The sequence below is a fragment of the Chenopodium album genome, chromosome 11 (assembly GCF_948465745.1).
Source record: "Chenopodium album chromosome 11, dcCheAlbu1.1, whole genome shotgun sequence".
Lineage (NCBI taxonomy): Eukaryota > Viridiplantae > Streptophyta > Magnoliopsida > Caryophyllales > Amaranthaceae > Chenopodium > Chenopodium album.
This window is the reverse complement of record NC_137844.1, coordinates 48161335-48178361: the sequence shown is the minus strand read 5'-3', so window position 1 is coordinate 48178361 and position 17027 is coordinate 48161335.

The window sequence follows — 17027 nt, the reverse complement described above, 5'->3', positions numbered from 1 at the left end:
AAAGTAGCGATAGGGACGGAGAATGATTCAGAACGTTCTGCGACCCTAAATCATTCTTGTAACGCCGATACCTGCAAACTAGCGTTAGTTAAAACAGATAAAAGAGTTAAGAAACGCGTATCTTGCACCGTCGAGCACACGTCTCTAGAGTAACCAATTTTGTTTGACGATCTTCCTCGAGCTAGGGGATATCGCCTGAAGACCGCTACGCTTGCAGCCGCCTTCAATTTCCGCTGTGACAATCTTCCACATCCTAGGGAACACCGTCTATCATTGCTGCTATATCTCGAGTTATTTTCTTGAATCATGGTGACAACCTTCCCAATCATAACTATGCTGCCACTGTTGCTGAGGTTAGGAACCCAGGGTTGATTGGTTTGGCTTGCCCTTTCCACGCCCTTTCCCACCTTTGTTGTACGGTTTCCCACGCCCACGCCCAACACTGCGTCCACCGCCACGAGGCTGCTGCTCAGGTTGGTCTTATGGCGATGGCGCGTGATGCGACGCTCCAGAGGACGACGAGGTGGACTGAGTAACCAACACTTGCTGGGATTGCTCATCTTGCTTCGCTTTTCTCGTTTCTTCCAAAAGAAATTGAGAACGAGCCTTGTTGAAGCTTGATATGGGGTCTGCCTGTTGAATCATAACGGCGAAAGTGTCATACTCTCCCTTGGGCAAACCTTTGATGAGCTGCAACACCATAGAGTTATCAGTGACGCGCCTATCAACATTGGCTAATTGATCGGCCAAGAGTTTGATTTGTTTGCAATATTCAGCCATATTTGCAAAATTCTCCAAACGAGTATTGGTGAATTATTCCTCCAAGTATACGGCGCGGGTATGTTTGTTATCATGGAAGATTTCTTTCAATCGATTCCATAATTCAAGAGCAGTAGCACCAGGTTTCATAATAGTGTTCACAAGATCCCTAGAGATTGTTCCATAAATCCATTGCTAGCTTGACTATAACATCAAGCCGGGTCCAGGTTGTAGCATCAATTCCAGGAGGACGAGAGACAGAGGCATCGATGTGGTCCAAGACATTAAAAGCACAGGCGTGAACCTGGAATAACTCAACCCAAGTTACATACTGACTTTCCTCTTGGTCCAAAGTAACGGACATGAGGTTCTTGATGTTGGTGACTGCGTAAGCAGGGTGAAAAGAAGAAGAGGGAGGAGGAGGAGGGGGAGGAGTATTGTCGTTGATGGAGGAGTTTTCATCATCAGAAGGCATGGTGGAGGAGAAAGGCTAGAGCACGGATCGTTAGGGTTAGGAAATTGAAGAGAAGAGAATTTCCTAGGAGGCAACTGATACCATGTAAGTGTGTATAATTCTCCTTGATTAGGTTATTCTTATTAAACAATATTTATAGGGATTACAACCTAACATATGAGTTAACCTAATTATACCAAAGGATATTCACAAAATATACTAGAGAATATTTACATATATCTCTATCAGAAAAGAATAAGTTCGATCATTTGGTTTGAGGTGTGTTCTTAATAGAGATTGATTCTACAATTTTAAAGTCGTAAGATACAATTTTTAGACCTAAAATAAATAGTACTTGTTCATATAAATATACAATCATACATAAATTCATGTTATCCTAACAAATTAAACACACAGAATGCAATACTCCGCAATATCTTTGTCATTATGTTTATATTTTTTAAAAGTAATACGGGTATTTTTTATATATCAATGTAAGTAGTATGTAGTAAACTAGTAATGGAAGCTAATTAAGTATGTTATTTAGTAGTTCACAAACTATTGGGTGTAGGCACCCACACCCAACAGTTCGTGCGTGTGCGATCTCCTTCTTCTTTTCCCTTCTCTCTCCTGCGATTTGGTGGTGTATATCAGTGGTACGATTTGGTGGTGCAATTTGTTGGTGGCGATTGGGGGTGAGATTTGGGTGCAATTAATCTGGCGATTTGGTGGCTACTTGGTGCATATTGGTGTTGGCGATTTTCTGGCGATTTGGGTTATTTGGTGGTGGCGATTTTTTTGCGATTTGGTGGATACTTGGTGCATATTGGTGGTTCGCTGCTAGACCTGGAAATTTTGACCCAGACCCGATGACCCGAACCGAATGACCCGACCCATGACCCGAAAACAGTGACTCAAAATTGACCCAAATCCCGAATCAACCCGACCTGACCCATACTTGACCTGAAGTGGAATTGACCCGACCTTGACCCGAAACCCGAAATGACCCGACCCGAAACGACCCGACCCGAGATGACCCGACCCAAAGTTGACCCGAGACCCGAAACGACCGACCCAAAGTTGACCCGAGACCCGAAGTGACCCGAGACCCGATACCCAAAGTGACCCGACCTTTAACTTGAATTAATTAACCTAAATAGACTTGAAACCCGAAGTGACCCGAACCATAAATCATCTTATACCTTAAATGACCAGAATCTATTTAAGCTAAAAACTTGACCTGAGCAAACCGAAATAGAAAAAAACAGCAATCAAACTGACTTTTTTTTTTTAATTAATTTGTAATGTGTAACAGTGTAAGTTATTTACATATTTTGAGCATTACTTTTCTCGATTTCTTCGGCCTTTTATCTCTATAAGTTATTAAAAATTCGTAAAAAGATTGAAATTTAACAACTATTCTACAGAGTTTATCCATAAGATTAAAAAAATTAACTAAAGCTCGAAATAAAAGTCACAATTCTCACAATTACTATATTCCATGAAAAAAATAGCCTTAATAAATATAGTGAGTTTCCCGTCAAAAAATAAATAAATATATATACAGAGTTGAATTTAACCCAATACATCGACCCGAATATGACCCGACCCAAAGTTGACCCGAAAATTGGACCCTAAGATTGACCCGACCCGAAAATTGACCCGACCCAAATGTTGACCCGATACCCGACCCAACCCGATTATCAGTCGACCCGAATTCAACCCGAAACCCGAAATGACCCGACCCGAACCTGACCTGATAACTTTTTGACCCGAACTTGACCCGACCCGAAATGACCCGACCCATACCCGACCCGAAATGACCCATTTGCCAAGTCTATTCGCTGCTGATGGCGGTGGATGGGTATTTGCAGTGAAAAGGTGCGGCTGAGTTATGGGTGGAGGTGGTGGCGATGTGGGCCGATTTGGTGGTGTTTGTTGGTATGGGGTAACCTGGTGGTTTGTGTGGTTTTTGTGTTGCAGTTTGTTGTATCGGGTTGGTGTCGGTGAATTGGGTCGGGAAGGTGGCACGGGTGGTGGTGGTTGAGTTTAGAGTTCGAGTTTTTAGTTGAGAGGGTTGTTGGCTGATACATTTGAAAGAAAGAGAAAGAAAGAGAGGAAGAGGGGGAAAGAGGATAAAGAAGGAAATAAAAATATATTGTTAATCTTAGCCAATAAATGTCACATATAAGCTAATACAAATGACATATAAGCCAATTGATGTCTAATATCAGTCAATACTAGAGACATATTAGACATTAATAAACGTATTAGCCAATAAAAGAAATCTATGAGCTAACAAAAGATACATATCAGCCAACAAGAGGAATATATATACCAACAAAATGTACAAATAAGCCAACAGAGGATGCATATCAGCTAACAAAAGGGTGCATATCAGCCAACAGAAGGATGCATATCAGCCAACAGAGGATGCATATTAGCCAACAGAGGATGCATATTAGCTAACAAAGGATCCATATTAGCCAACAAGAGGAACATATCAGCCAACAGACGCTACTTGTTAGCCAACAGAAAGAACATATCAGCCAACAAATGGAGCGTACGTATGTATCAGCCAACGAAAGGATAAAATCAGCAAAGAAAAGCAACATGTAAGCCAACAAAATAAATATACCAACTAACAAAATAAAACATATAAGCCAATAATTAAAATATAAATATTAGCCAACAAAATAAATATATCAACCACTAAAGAAATATATAAGTCAAATGATGTTTGGTATCAACCAACAAAAGGAACCTATCAAAAACTAAAAAAAAAAAAAATATCAGCCAACAAAAAGAATATATTAGCCAATACAAAAATCATATCAGCCAACAAATGAAACATATCAGCTAACACATGAAACATATAAGCCAATAAGTAAAATATATTAGCCAAGCCAGATGAATGAAAACTTGCGTGCGGGCATCTGCACGCAATAGCTTTTTTAAGTAGTTTAGTCTATCTACTAACAAAATCGTGAATGCAAAAAGTGAAGTTTCCTAATTTTAAGTTAGGATTCATAGCAACAATTGCGTCGAATGGATTCATATGAAATAGTTACAACTTAATTTTTTTTAAGGTAAAATGAAAGACCCTACTGAGTCGGCACAATTGTGTCGAATGGATTCATATGAAATAGTTACAACTTAATTTTTTTTAAAGGTAAGATAAAGGACCCTATTGAGCCAACACCTCTCACAAGTTTAGCCAACTCAGTCCCGCACGTCATCGCTTGAGAGTAGAGGAGGGAGGTAAGGGAATCCTCTTACACTCCCAAGCATTTTGTAGCTTAGTGGGGCTCAAACTCGTGACCTCAAGGTCATTAGGTGAGTTCCCCACCAACTCTACCAAGTTTTGCTTGGTGTTACAACTTAATTGATAGTGGATATATAAACTGGATGCCTAAGGTTACGTATATACTTCTTATTAGCCCTCAAAAAAAATAAAAAAAAAAAAAAAAAAAAATAAATAAATAAATAAATGTGTATACTTTTTTTTTTTTTAATTTATATATTTCGTCAAATAAAGTCATCTACAATTGACTAACAATGATAGTGAAAACAGATTTAATAAAATCGAACAAGAATTAACAGGGGAAGGGCTAAGAATTCAAGTACATAAATATAACAATTCGGCACATTCTCGATTTGTTGTCATATATAACTAACTTTTTGAGGGGGGTCCATTGCCGTTTCATAATTATATGAGAAAGAATATTATTGTGCTAATTTCGTAACCTGATTCCGAGCAATAATCAATTGTAGTCCTGTACAATTGGAAATCAGATTAAGCACAAATAAAACATTGTCTTTCGAAAGAATTTGAAAAACCTTGTATTTCTAAAGAGATTGAAAAAACCTTGTCTTTGAAAGGAGATAAATCCTATCTTTTGAAGGAGACATATTATAGCCTAGAAAGCTGAAAAACGTAAAAGAAACAATAATTGGAGCTTTCCACCTGTGAAATTCGATAAAAGCCCCTTCTAAATTGACAATGGAAGCTAGAGTTTAGGAGAAAGAGGAGGCTAGAGTTTTTTTGGTTGAAATTATAGACGTTTATAAATTCTTCTTATTTGAATGGTGATATTTGTCAATTAGATTCATAACAATTAACAACTTATAATCATGTTCCTTTATTGTATAAAATTTTGTCAATTAGAAATATTTTTATAATCATGTTCCTTTATTGTATAAAATTCAATCTTAGCTCGTTCAAGCTCAAAATACAAACAGCATGTTTATGATCGAGATTGAACTTGAATAATAATCTAAAGTATAAACTGAAAGAGAATTTTAAAATTAAAACTCGTTTTTTAACATGTCAAGACCGAATGAGAAATTTTAAAGCTCATTTTTGTTAAAATTGAACTAGCTCAAATTAATCCTAATTATTCTTGTCAAGCTAAATTCGACTTGACTAGTTGACTCGATTTGTTTACAACTCTATATTAGATGGGAAAATAAAAAGGTTGGTTATTCCATTTGATTTCCTATTGTAGCCTATTAATTAACACGCTTATATGTGCCAATGGGTTCTGTTTGTCTTTGATTGGTGCTTTGCATGCATGGCCCCATGCATGCTCCCATATTATGACAAGAAGTATGGTGGGCTTGAGCCTTGAGTTGTTGAGTGTATGTGGTACAACTTTGATTTGCATACAAATTAAATAGTTTGGGTATATGCTTAATAATTTCTCCAAACTATTTTAAATATCATAATTTTATGACTGTCAATACAATACTTATAATTATAAATTTGAATATATTTTAAAAAATCATATAAAGTTTTTATATATATATATATATATATATATATATATATATATATATATATATATATATATATATATATATATATAGTGCTGTCAAATTTGAAACCGAAACCGTTTAACTGTCCGAAACCGACCGACCCAAATGAGAACCGAACCGATTAAAAACCGATTTTTTTGAAACCGAAAACCGACCCAAACCGTATTTAAGTAAACCCGAAACCGAATCGACCCGAATAATGTTAAACCGTATAAGAACCGAACCCGTTAACAAACCGAACCAAATATAAACCGAACTGAAAGAAAACCGAACCGAAAAAGAACCGAACCGTATCTAACCCGAAATCGGTTCCAACCCGAAACCGTTTAAACTGGCAAAAAAACCGCTTACACCGAACCGTTAGCAAACTGCTACCCGTTTGCACCGAACCATTTAAAAACCGAACTGTTTGTAAACCGAAGTGGTTATAAACCGAACCGTTTATGAACCAAACCGCTTTTAAATCGAACCGTTTACAAACTTTTTTATATAATTAAATGGATTTTTTTTTTACGGGAATATAATTAAATGGATTAAATATTAGAAATCTTAGAATATTTTTTTTAAAATAGCAAGGCAAATCATTCATTAAGGATAATCAGTGTTCACAAACAAGAGCAAAACAAGCAGGCTCAGGCCCTGCCTCAAACTATTAGCAACACTACTGCCTCTAGTCATGTATATAAATGATTAAATAAGAAGCATATAATAACCTAATTGTAAACACAATAAATACATTAATACACTAACTCTTATAATCTACTTCGTAATAAACTAGTAAGATCAGTATGACTAAACTTGAAACAGAACATAATATGTATTTATAAAATCAATGAGAATTTGTTTATAATATGATGCCTAAATAATAAATATGAAATGATTCGCGACTTTATATAAAACTTGTGAACGCAAAAGGTTAGCAAGTACTATCAAATTTCAAACCAAAACCATTTAACTGCCCGAATCCAAACAACTCGATAAACAATTTATTTTTTGAAACCGAAAACCGACCCGAACCGTAATTTAGTAAACTTGAAATGGAACTGATATGAATAACGTTAAAGTGGTTAAACCATCGAAGAACCGAACCAGTTATAAACTATACCGAAAAAGAACCGAACCAGTTAAAAACTGAACCGAAAAAGAACCAAACCAGTTATAAACTGAACCAAAAAAGAACCGAACTGTTTCTAACCCGAAACCGTTTCCAACCCGAAATTGTTTGAACCGGGATAAAAACCGTTTACACCGCACCGTTAACAAACCGCAACCCGTCTGCACCGAACCGTTTACTACCCGGACTGTTTACAACCCGAACCGAATTAAAACCGCTTAAGAATAAACCGAAACCGAATCGAACCGATAACTATTTAAACCGAACCAAAACCGACCCGTGAGACAATTAAACCGATTCCAAACCGACCCGATTGAATACCGAACCGATTTCAAACCGAACCGAAACCGAACTGTCAAACCGTTTTGACAGTGCTATATATATATATAATAAGAATTATACATGTATATATTATGCGTATAATATAGACAAAAAAAGTAGTGATTTAATTTTGTAATACTATACAAGTACTTTTAGGGATCAAATTAAAGCAAGAAGATTTATGACCAACTCTATTAATTGTAGTTTATGATAATAATTTTACCTCTTTTGATCTATATATGTAGAGAGAAAACACATGCAGAAGTTTTTTTATGTTTTATTTTTTTGGTCGATAAGGAGTATAGTTCTATCGGGTTTGAACCTCTCACAAGTCCATTTGACCCGGGTTAACAAGCTAAGGCCTTTGATAAGAGAGGAAGGATAAGGAAATCTCTAACCCAAAATACCTCTAGTACGTGGGGTTTGATCCCACAAACTCATCACGTTTGTGAGTGCAAGCTTTCTCATTAAATCAAGCCTTGCTTGGTGAAACCACATGCATATTAGACTTCACGAATAGAAAGCACAACTAAGTGGTAAGTATACATTGGGAGGTACCCAGGCCATATAGAATGGGTAAATGTATACAAGTATATAGTTTAGGAGCTTTGATTCACAGTTTCACTCATATGCATATACATAAAGCTATACTGCACGAGTTTGAAATGGCTAAAACCGGCCTTAGTGTTCGTTTATTAAAAAAGTTATCGCTAAATTTATGTCTCAAACTAAAATAGTATGGAGATTAGAAACCATGAGAAAAGATGGGGTCGCTCATATAAATCTTTAAATATCAAATAAAAGAATTAAAATTGTTCAAAGTCGGACATAACCAAAATAATGATATCATGAATCAAGCTCCAAACTTATTCTACCTTATTTTCATTCTCGATTTCAAATCAATTTCAACTTGTAAACCAAACTAACTTCTTAAAGATTTTAGTGTGGAGACATAGTAGAACCCACAAATCTGCTCATGTGGGCTTGGCCTTGATTCTTTTATGATTTAGTTGAACTCCCACTTGAAGTTAGAATAACAATAATTCCTAATCAATAAAGACATTGTGCCAATGTTGTTCTTTAAAAATTTATGATGATGACATTGGTTATTGAGGCGCAATGAGTGACAATTTTAGTGAAGAGCAGTCACACCATATCATGCATGTTGTACATATTGTAATTATGCATATTTTCTTAGAATGAAAATAGTTTCAATTGTATTAAATGTGACAATTATGTCCTCGTAAGGCCTTTGATATGATTAGTTATGTACTATTATTTTGATTTTTGAAAGATTGAAAATTTGTTGTCAAAAAAAAAAAAAAAAAAAAAAGAAAGATTGAAAATTTTCGCATGAGCATTGTCTACGTAATTAAAACTATTATGACGAGACAATCTAATACATAATATGTTATTATTAGCTTGATTGGTTAAATTATTGGTGGGTTGTAGATGATAAAATTTGTATAAAAGATAAACATAAAAGGAGTAAATTAAAAGTGAGAAGAATTAAGAAAAATAGATGAAAACGAAAAGTGAGTAAAACTTAGAAAATGAAAGAAATAATACACTATTGAATTGAATATATTATAAAGAAAAACGGATAGCTATCAAAAAAATATTTTGTTAGCTAAATTTGTTATATATTATGCTTTATTTTACTTTAATTGCCCCTATTTTTTTTTTCTAGGTTTTTCTCATTAGTAGCCATACTAGCTTAAGTGCCGTGCTATGCACGATTTTACTAAATTTTATAGTGAATTATATTGCAATAATTATGTACCAAAAAAATTGTGGAATATATTTTTTATGGAAACTAAATAGCTAGAATTTTAATTTAATAGCCACGCCAAAGACGTCAAGATTATTACGAAATAATATTGATGCAAAAGACTAAAGAAATAAAATAAAATGAAAGAAAGTTATGGACTATGAGGTTTTATACTACCCCTTATAAAATATGAAAAATTTAGATTAGTACCATACAATACACACATACATGAATATACCTTTCGTCCCTGATTTGTTAACATTTGTTCGACACAACATTTTATGCAAAGTTATTTGATTATATTTTACTTTGTGATAATTAATAACCATTTTTTTGGAAAAATACACTTTAATAATTCCAACTATGGGCGATTTACTTTTAATAATCTCAACTAAGGTTTATTATCTTATATTCCCAACTATGCTATGTGTTTGCCACCAATAGTCCCAACCGATCAACACCAAGTCAACGACATGTTATAACAGGTTACCATGACATGTATCAACACGTGATTGGTCCAAAATTAAAATAAAAAAAAACCCCAAAAATTCCCAGCCACCTTCCCCCACCGCAAAGCCCTAACTGTTTCCCTAAACTCACCGAAAAGCGGCCAGCCGACCTTCTACGAACCTAATTGATCTTGCCACGACCCTGAAACTACCTACCCATCCACCCCAATCCAAAGAATGTAGCCTAGTTTCGTCAGACTTGTTGGTGGTTTTTGGGATCGGAGTGGCTGGGTAGGCGACTACAAGGGTTGGGGCTAGGTTAGTTGGGGTTTTAGAAGGCCAGCCAGTGAGTTTCAGTGGTAAAGGGGTGCGGCTGGCCAATTTCCATCGTGTTTAGGGTTTTGCGGTGGGGGTAGGGGTGGTTTTGTTGGACTTCGTAGTTGTTTTGGGGATCAGGAATTCAGGATGGGTGGGTAGGTGGTCTCGAGGGTTGGGCTAGGTTAGTTGGGGTTGTAACTGGCCGGCCGGCCAGTTTTGTTGGTTAGGGGGGCGGTTGGTCGGTCGATTTCCGACGAGTTTAGGGGTGAGGTTAGGGTTTCGCGGTGGGGGAAGGTGGCTGAGAATTTTTGGGTTTTTTTTTTCATGTTTTCATTTTTTTTAATTTTGGACCAATCATGTGTTGGCACGTGGCTCTTAAAATCCAAAAAAAAAAAAAAACTCTTTCAGCAAGTTACCGGTCATTGGAACCATTTGAGGCAAATATATAGCTTAGTTGGGATTATTAAAAATAAATCGCCCATAATTGAGATTATTAAAGTGTATTTTTTTTTTTATTTAGAGTTATTGTGTATACTAAGTTTTTATTAATATAATAATATTTGTTTTATTAATTTTTTTTATAGGTTATGCAAATATTATTATATTGTATTCTCGACAAATTATGTATTTTTATTGATTAGTTAAGATTGTATGTATTACATTATTATAATTTTCTTAGTTGAAAATTTTTTTGCACAAACTTTTGACACATGATATTATTAACATGGAGAGTAGAAAATTAAAGAATATATACATTTATATATGTTATTAAGATTTTTTCTTCTCTAATTAAAATAGACTTTATTGCCAAAATTAATTAATAATGTTTGAGAAAAAAAAAATCAGAATGATTAAACACAGTCCTTGGCTAAAAATACTATTCAAACTATATAGTTTTTTGAATATGAAAAAAAAATATTATAGGGATTGAGGTTTGAGAAAAAGAAAAATAAAAAAAAAGAAAGGAAAAAAAGGCGGGAAAATATTTAATCAAGAGATGACACGTGTCGTTATTCCTGATTCGCCATATAGTTATAGATATTTTTGTCCATTCACATTAGTAGCTATTTTTTTGAAAAAAAATTCTCTTAAATATCATTTAAATTATAAGTTATTCCTAATATGGCAATATCTTAGTAATTCTCACGTAATAAACCTAAAATAAATTGGCCATGATTAAATTAACATACCCTCACCACCATAGCACCATATCCTCACCACCTTCCACCTTACCCTTTTCCTCACAGGTAGATCGTACCTACCCCAAGCCCGCACGCTGTCCTAAGTCTATTACCTAGTTCGAAAGCAATCTATGTCGTCTTGTCATTCCGAGCTCTACCGAAAGCGGGAGGAAGAACTTGCGCTATGTCCTCGCGTGTCTAATGCCATGTTGTGTTAGCAATATGGCACAGAGTAGGAATTAATTCGAATGCCAGCAGCGAGCAAAAGCAGGATTATTAGCCCCACCACCAAAGACACCAAGCCACCCCTTCCCCTTAAACACCTGCTAGCCGCCCCTGCCCCTCCCCTAGATTACATCATCTTTTTCCTCTCAAACCACCCAACTGTGCATGTATCGCTTCCACTCTCAAAACCCTAGAAAACCCTTCTCTCCCCAAAAATCCCTGAACTGCCCCTTCTCTTTCCTCTAAAACCCTCAACAACCCCTTCCTCCCAAAACCTTTTTTCCTTCCTTATCTCCTTCAATCTTGCACCTCGCTATTTCATTAGGGGATACGAAAGGGGTGGTTGAAGGTTATGAAGGAAGGGGGAGGGTTTCAAGGGTGAGGGAAGATTTGAATGGGTTGTTTGGGGGGGGGGGGGGGAAGGGAAAGGCACGTGGCGTTTCAAAAGTAGGGTGCATGGGGTGGAGGAAGTGTGGCTCAGTGGACTGGTGGTTCAAGGAGATAAGGAAGGGCGACATGGATTTTTAGGGTGGGGGAGAGGTGGGAATGGGAGGGGCGGCTAGGTTTTTTGGGAGAGGGGATGTGTGGCAAGGTGGTGGCCGCCTAGCTGGTTAGGTGTTTTCAGTGGTGGGGGTTATGGTGAAGGTAGCTATGATTATGAGGGTAGGGGTAATGGTATGGTGCAGTGGTGTGGTGGTGAGGGTGTTAATTAGTTGACTATGGTTAATCATGAAATGTTAACTAAGTTAGAATTATTAAAATAAAGCTAGATTAGAGAAAGATTTTAACTATAATGATATTTAAGAGATTTCTAAAAGAAATTTGCTATCAATGAGAATGCGCAAAAGTATATGGCTACCAGTGAGAAAAACCCAATTATATATAAACAAGTATGCGGCCTGGGACATGTTCGTGTTTCTATGTTGAATATAATATTATAATAATTAATTTTGTGCTAAATGTGAACAACGTGCTTTGTTAGTGGGATTTGAAGTAATAATACACTCAACTAAATATGTCACAAGCACATTTATATCTATACTTAGTATATAATGACACAAACCACAAATGACATGTGTCCAGTGTCCCCCTTCCCTTTCTCCAAACTACTATATTTATGGGTGCATTTCAATTGTCACTCCTTTCTCTTCGTTTTAAATTCTTCCAATTCATTTTTCTCAAGAAAAAATTTTAATAGAGTAAAAAATTAAAAAAAATTCTAATTTTACTACTACTAGCACCGGACAAAATGGGCTAGTTTGGTGTGATAGAGAAAAACTATGTGTATTATACGGAAGGAAAAGAAACGCTGATGAGAAGAGAACTAAAATTGTTGAAATTGTTGATAAAAAAAACTAAGGATGTGAAAAGGCTAACTCCAAGACAAGTACCAATTACAAGTTCAAATTGTAAAGCATGTATAAGGGTTAAAAAAAAGAGACTTTGGAGTAATTCAACATCTACTGCAATACATACAATCATGAATTGACAAGGAAGCAATGAGACCATTACTATCACTCTGATCTGAAAGAGAAATTACAGAAGAATAAGCTCAATCTATTGAAATTATGAGAATACCATGCTTTACAACTTCGGACTCATAAAGATATATATAAATAGAAGTCTTATGTTTCAATTATTCTGAGACGGAGGGAGTAAAAGTCTTTGAAAACCGGTCTAAATCCATTGACTTAAAAGTCAATGGTCTAAAATCTTCAAGCCCATTTGCCGATGCATTTATGTCTATTATAATAGCAACCAAGGGACACACCCTAAGGGCCTAAGGTACGCCCAAATCAGCTATTTACCCACAAAAGCTCTTGAAAGATTACATCCATTTCCCTTATCAAGTACTAACTTTAGCTTCGAAGCAGGCGTTCTTGAAAACCCCCCAAGTTATGTTTTTATTATCTTTGTGTGCAACTTAAGCATTAATCAAGCCTAAGATCTTTCTTATTGATCGAGAAATTCAACTTTAATTCGATGATTGTTTCATAATTCATACCCAAAACACCAATGATAGCTTATTGAGTAATGGAAGTTAAATGACAATTTTGTCATAAAAATTTACTCTAATTCACATCTTGCCCTCCTACTTTCTTACCCTAATCAAGTAAAAATAAATTGTCAATGTCCTAAATTGTCATTTTACGTGTTCAACTAACAAATAGTTACAACAAATAAGCTAATTTTACAAAACAGCTCTACATAATAAGCTCTTAACAATCAGCTAGTCAAAACAGCTAATGCTATCAGCTAATCAAACCAGTTAATACAACCAACTCTTATCAATCAGCTAACCGCTAATTACCAAACATGTCCAAAATTAGATAGTGTCATTTTTTTTTTCAGAGGAAAAATTTGATAGTGTCATTAATTACATACAAACGGTGTAAAATTAATTCAACTAAATCAAAAAGGCTCAACTAGGAAAAAACGAAACAACGTTTTAGTTGTCAAAAAAGGAAAGTTTTTGACAAATGAAAAGATACAAGTGGTAGGGTTAAGACAGCAAATAACCCAACGCTTGGGTTAAATATATAGTGGAAAATATATGATAGACTTGATGATTTCTTAAGAGAATTATATTTTCATCATATCTTATGATTATATATGAAGATCTAAAAAAATTGAAAGATACCATAACAAAAAAATTAAAAAAGAGCACGCGTGATAACTTTTTTTCCATCTAAAATTTTCTTGTCTCTTGTAAGTATAACCATCACCAGTGGTTTATTACTTGGATTTTGTTGTTATGCAAAGAAGCCACCTTTGTTAAGCACATATGATTATTATTTTGGTCTCTAATTTCTTGACTTGTTCATAATTAAACACAATTGTAATTATTTTGCATGAGATTTGCAAGACATAAAGTGCATGTGGCTTGGCCATTTTTCATACGTACGTGTCTTTAGGGTTAGTCAACAAATTTTTTACCAGTCAATCCAGCTAAGACTTTTGTTTCGAAATAGAGGAATGTTATCATTAATAATAAGCCAATTTAATGACATTTACAATAACGATATATCACCAAAATAGAGGAATGTTATCATGACCTAGTTGTTGGACAAGTAGAGTCAGAGTCGAGTTAGTGCAGGCCAATAACAATTGGATTAAAAGAGGATTGCATTTTATTGGATCAAAGTAGGTTGGATCAATGTAAATCATGAGTCAATAATAGGTCAATAATATAATAGACAGACTAATATACAATTAAGAAATATAAATATAAAGAGACAACAGTAAGTATATGTAACTATGCACTGATAATAACATGCATATGAAAATATACATGTATATTTTTTACATTATTCATTTTATTTTTCTATTAAATTGGATAAACATTTTGGCTTAAATTAACCCTTTTTAATATGTACCCCTTTCTAGCTTTTGTTGCTAGTTGATGGGCTTTATTTATGGTGGATAGGGATGGCAATTTAATCCGAGTTCGATTCGAATCCGATCCGATCCGAAGGAAAAAATCCGATTCGAATCTGTTTAAAATTAGTCCGAATCCGAATCCGATAAAATAGATCCGAATCCGAATAGGAGGTGGATCGGACTTGGACCCTACGCAAAGTCCGACGGAGTCCAATCCGAGTCCGAATCCGAGAGTATAAGCATATGCTCTATAACTTGGGACAATTATTTGCTTGTTTTGTAGCAAAATTTTGTTATGTAACTTAGTTTATAATTTAAATATGTTATGTTTATACTTTAATTGGTATGACAATACAAGCAATTATAGGTATATGACATTACAAAAAATAAAAATAAAATAAAAATATTCGGACCATTTCGGAGGTCCGAATAAACGGACCGGATTCGGATCCGAAAATTACGAGTCGGATCGGATTCGAACTCGGATTTTTCGGATTCGGACTCGGATTCGGATCCAAGTCCAGGGTCCGTTTACTAAACGGATCGGATTCGGATTTAGCCACATCCGACCCGAATCCGATCCGTTGCCATTCCTAATGGTGGATCTAGAAACCTTTATACAGGCACAATAGTATAGATTTGAAGTAGTAACTCCTTATTTGACTGACTATTTGACAAGTGGCTGTTTTAACTACTTTTAACTTTCTCCATGTTCTTGATGGCTTCAAATAAATTCCAGCAGTTTGCTTTGACGAGGACCTGTTTGCAGTCCCCTGGTCATGTAGTTTTATAGTACCAGTAACTTTCTAACGGTATCAAATACTTACATGCATAATGGTACATGAAATAAACTATTACTCCGTAGAATTTTTTCAGACATACATAATCAAACAAGCTTGATAGAGTTGGTGGGGAACTTATATTTCGAGCTCCATCAACTACAATTGCTTGGTATTAGGGAAATCTCCATCAAGCGTTGACCTACGTAATTAGGATAACTTAAAATCAAGCATGATGTTCAATAAAGTCATTCATCTTACCCAACAAAAAAATAAAAATCAAAATGTTTAAACACACGCGATCCTTTTCTCTGTATTCCGACACAAACTTTCTCTCTCCTTTACTCTCCTCCTTACCCTCTCTTCCTCGCTCTCTCCCCACATAACCCAACTTTTATCCCTTTCTGTTTCATTTTATACCCTACTACACGTACTTGTTCTCCCAATTTCAGTTTATTTTCACATTTTATTACTACCCTTTTACTTTGCTGTTGATGCTACAAAAAATGATTTGAGTATCAGATACGCACCTAAAATGACTCCTAAATTTATTGTTTATGTGAGTTGGCTTAGGGCCTGTTCCAATTTACTGAAAACAATTGAATTGAACTGATTGGAATTGAACTGAATTGAGTTGAATTGATTGGGGCTGAACAGAACTGAACTAAACTGATTGGAGCTAAATTGAACTGAACTGAAATATTTGACTATGAATTAATGATTTTTAACTATGGATTAGTAATGACATTAATCCACTAATAATTATGAAAAATAAAAAGAAGTTCAAAATAAATCCACTAATAGTTTTTTTTTTTTTTTTTTTTTGTTTAAATATTTTATTTTCATGTTAACTAATGCCTGTGAAATTAAACTACTGTAATAGTTTGAACAATTTGAAAAATGAATATTGTTATTATTGTTGTTGTTATTATTATTATTATTATTACAACAACCTACAAAGTCAATTAATTTACAAGAAATTGGTGGAGAGCCGAGATACAATTTGGGCCTCCACCCCTCTAGTTATAGCGAACTCAATCCTGTTGAAGATGTGAGCAGCTGCACGAGCACCAATATCCTGAATCTTAGCGAACGCCTGAACCCGCTTCAGCATTGCAATAACATCCTTCTCTAATTCCCCCAATGAAGAAAAGGAGAAAGGTATTATTATTATTATTATTATTATTATTGTCGTTGTTATTGTAATATATACTAAAAAGTATGAAATTTGGCTTTAATTATCATTAGCAATATCATTAGACATAAAGACGAACTTAAAAAGATCGGCCCAAAAGCATGCTTAAACTAAATTGCCATTTACAATATCATTAGCTAAATCATATAAAACAAATAATTTAGCAAAAGAACTAAACTGAGCTGAATTGATTGGAGCTGAACTGAACTGAATTGAAATTAAGCTAAACAAAACATGCCCTTATTTAATAAAAGACTTACTT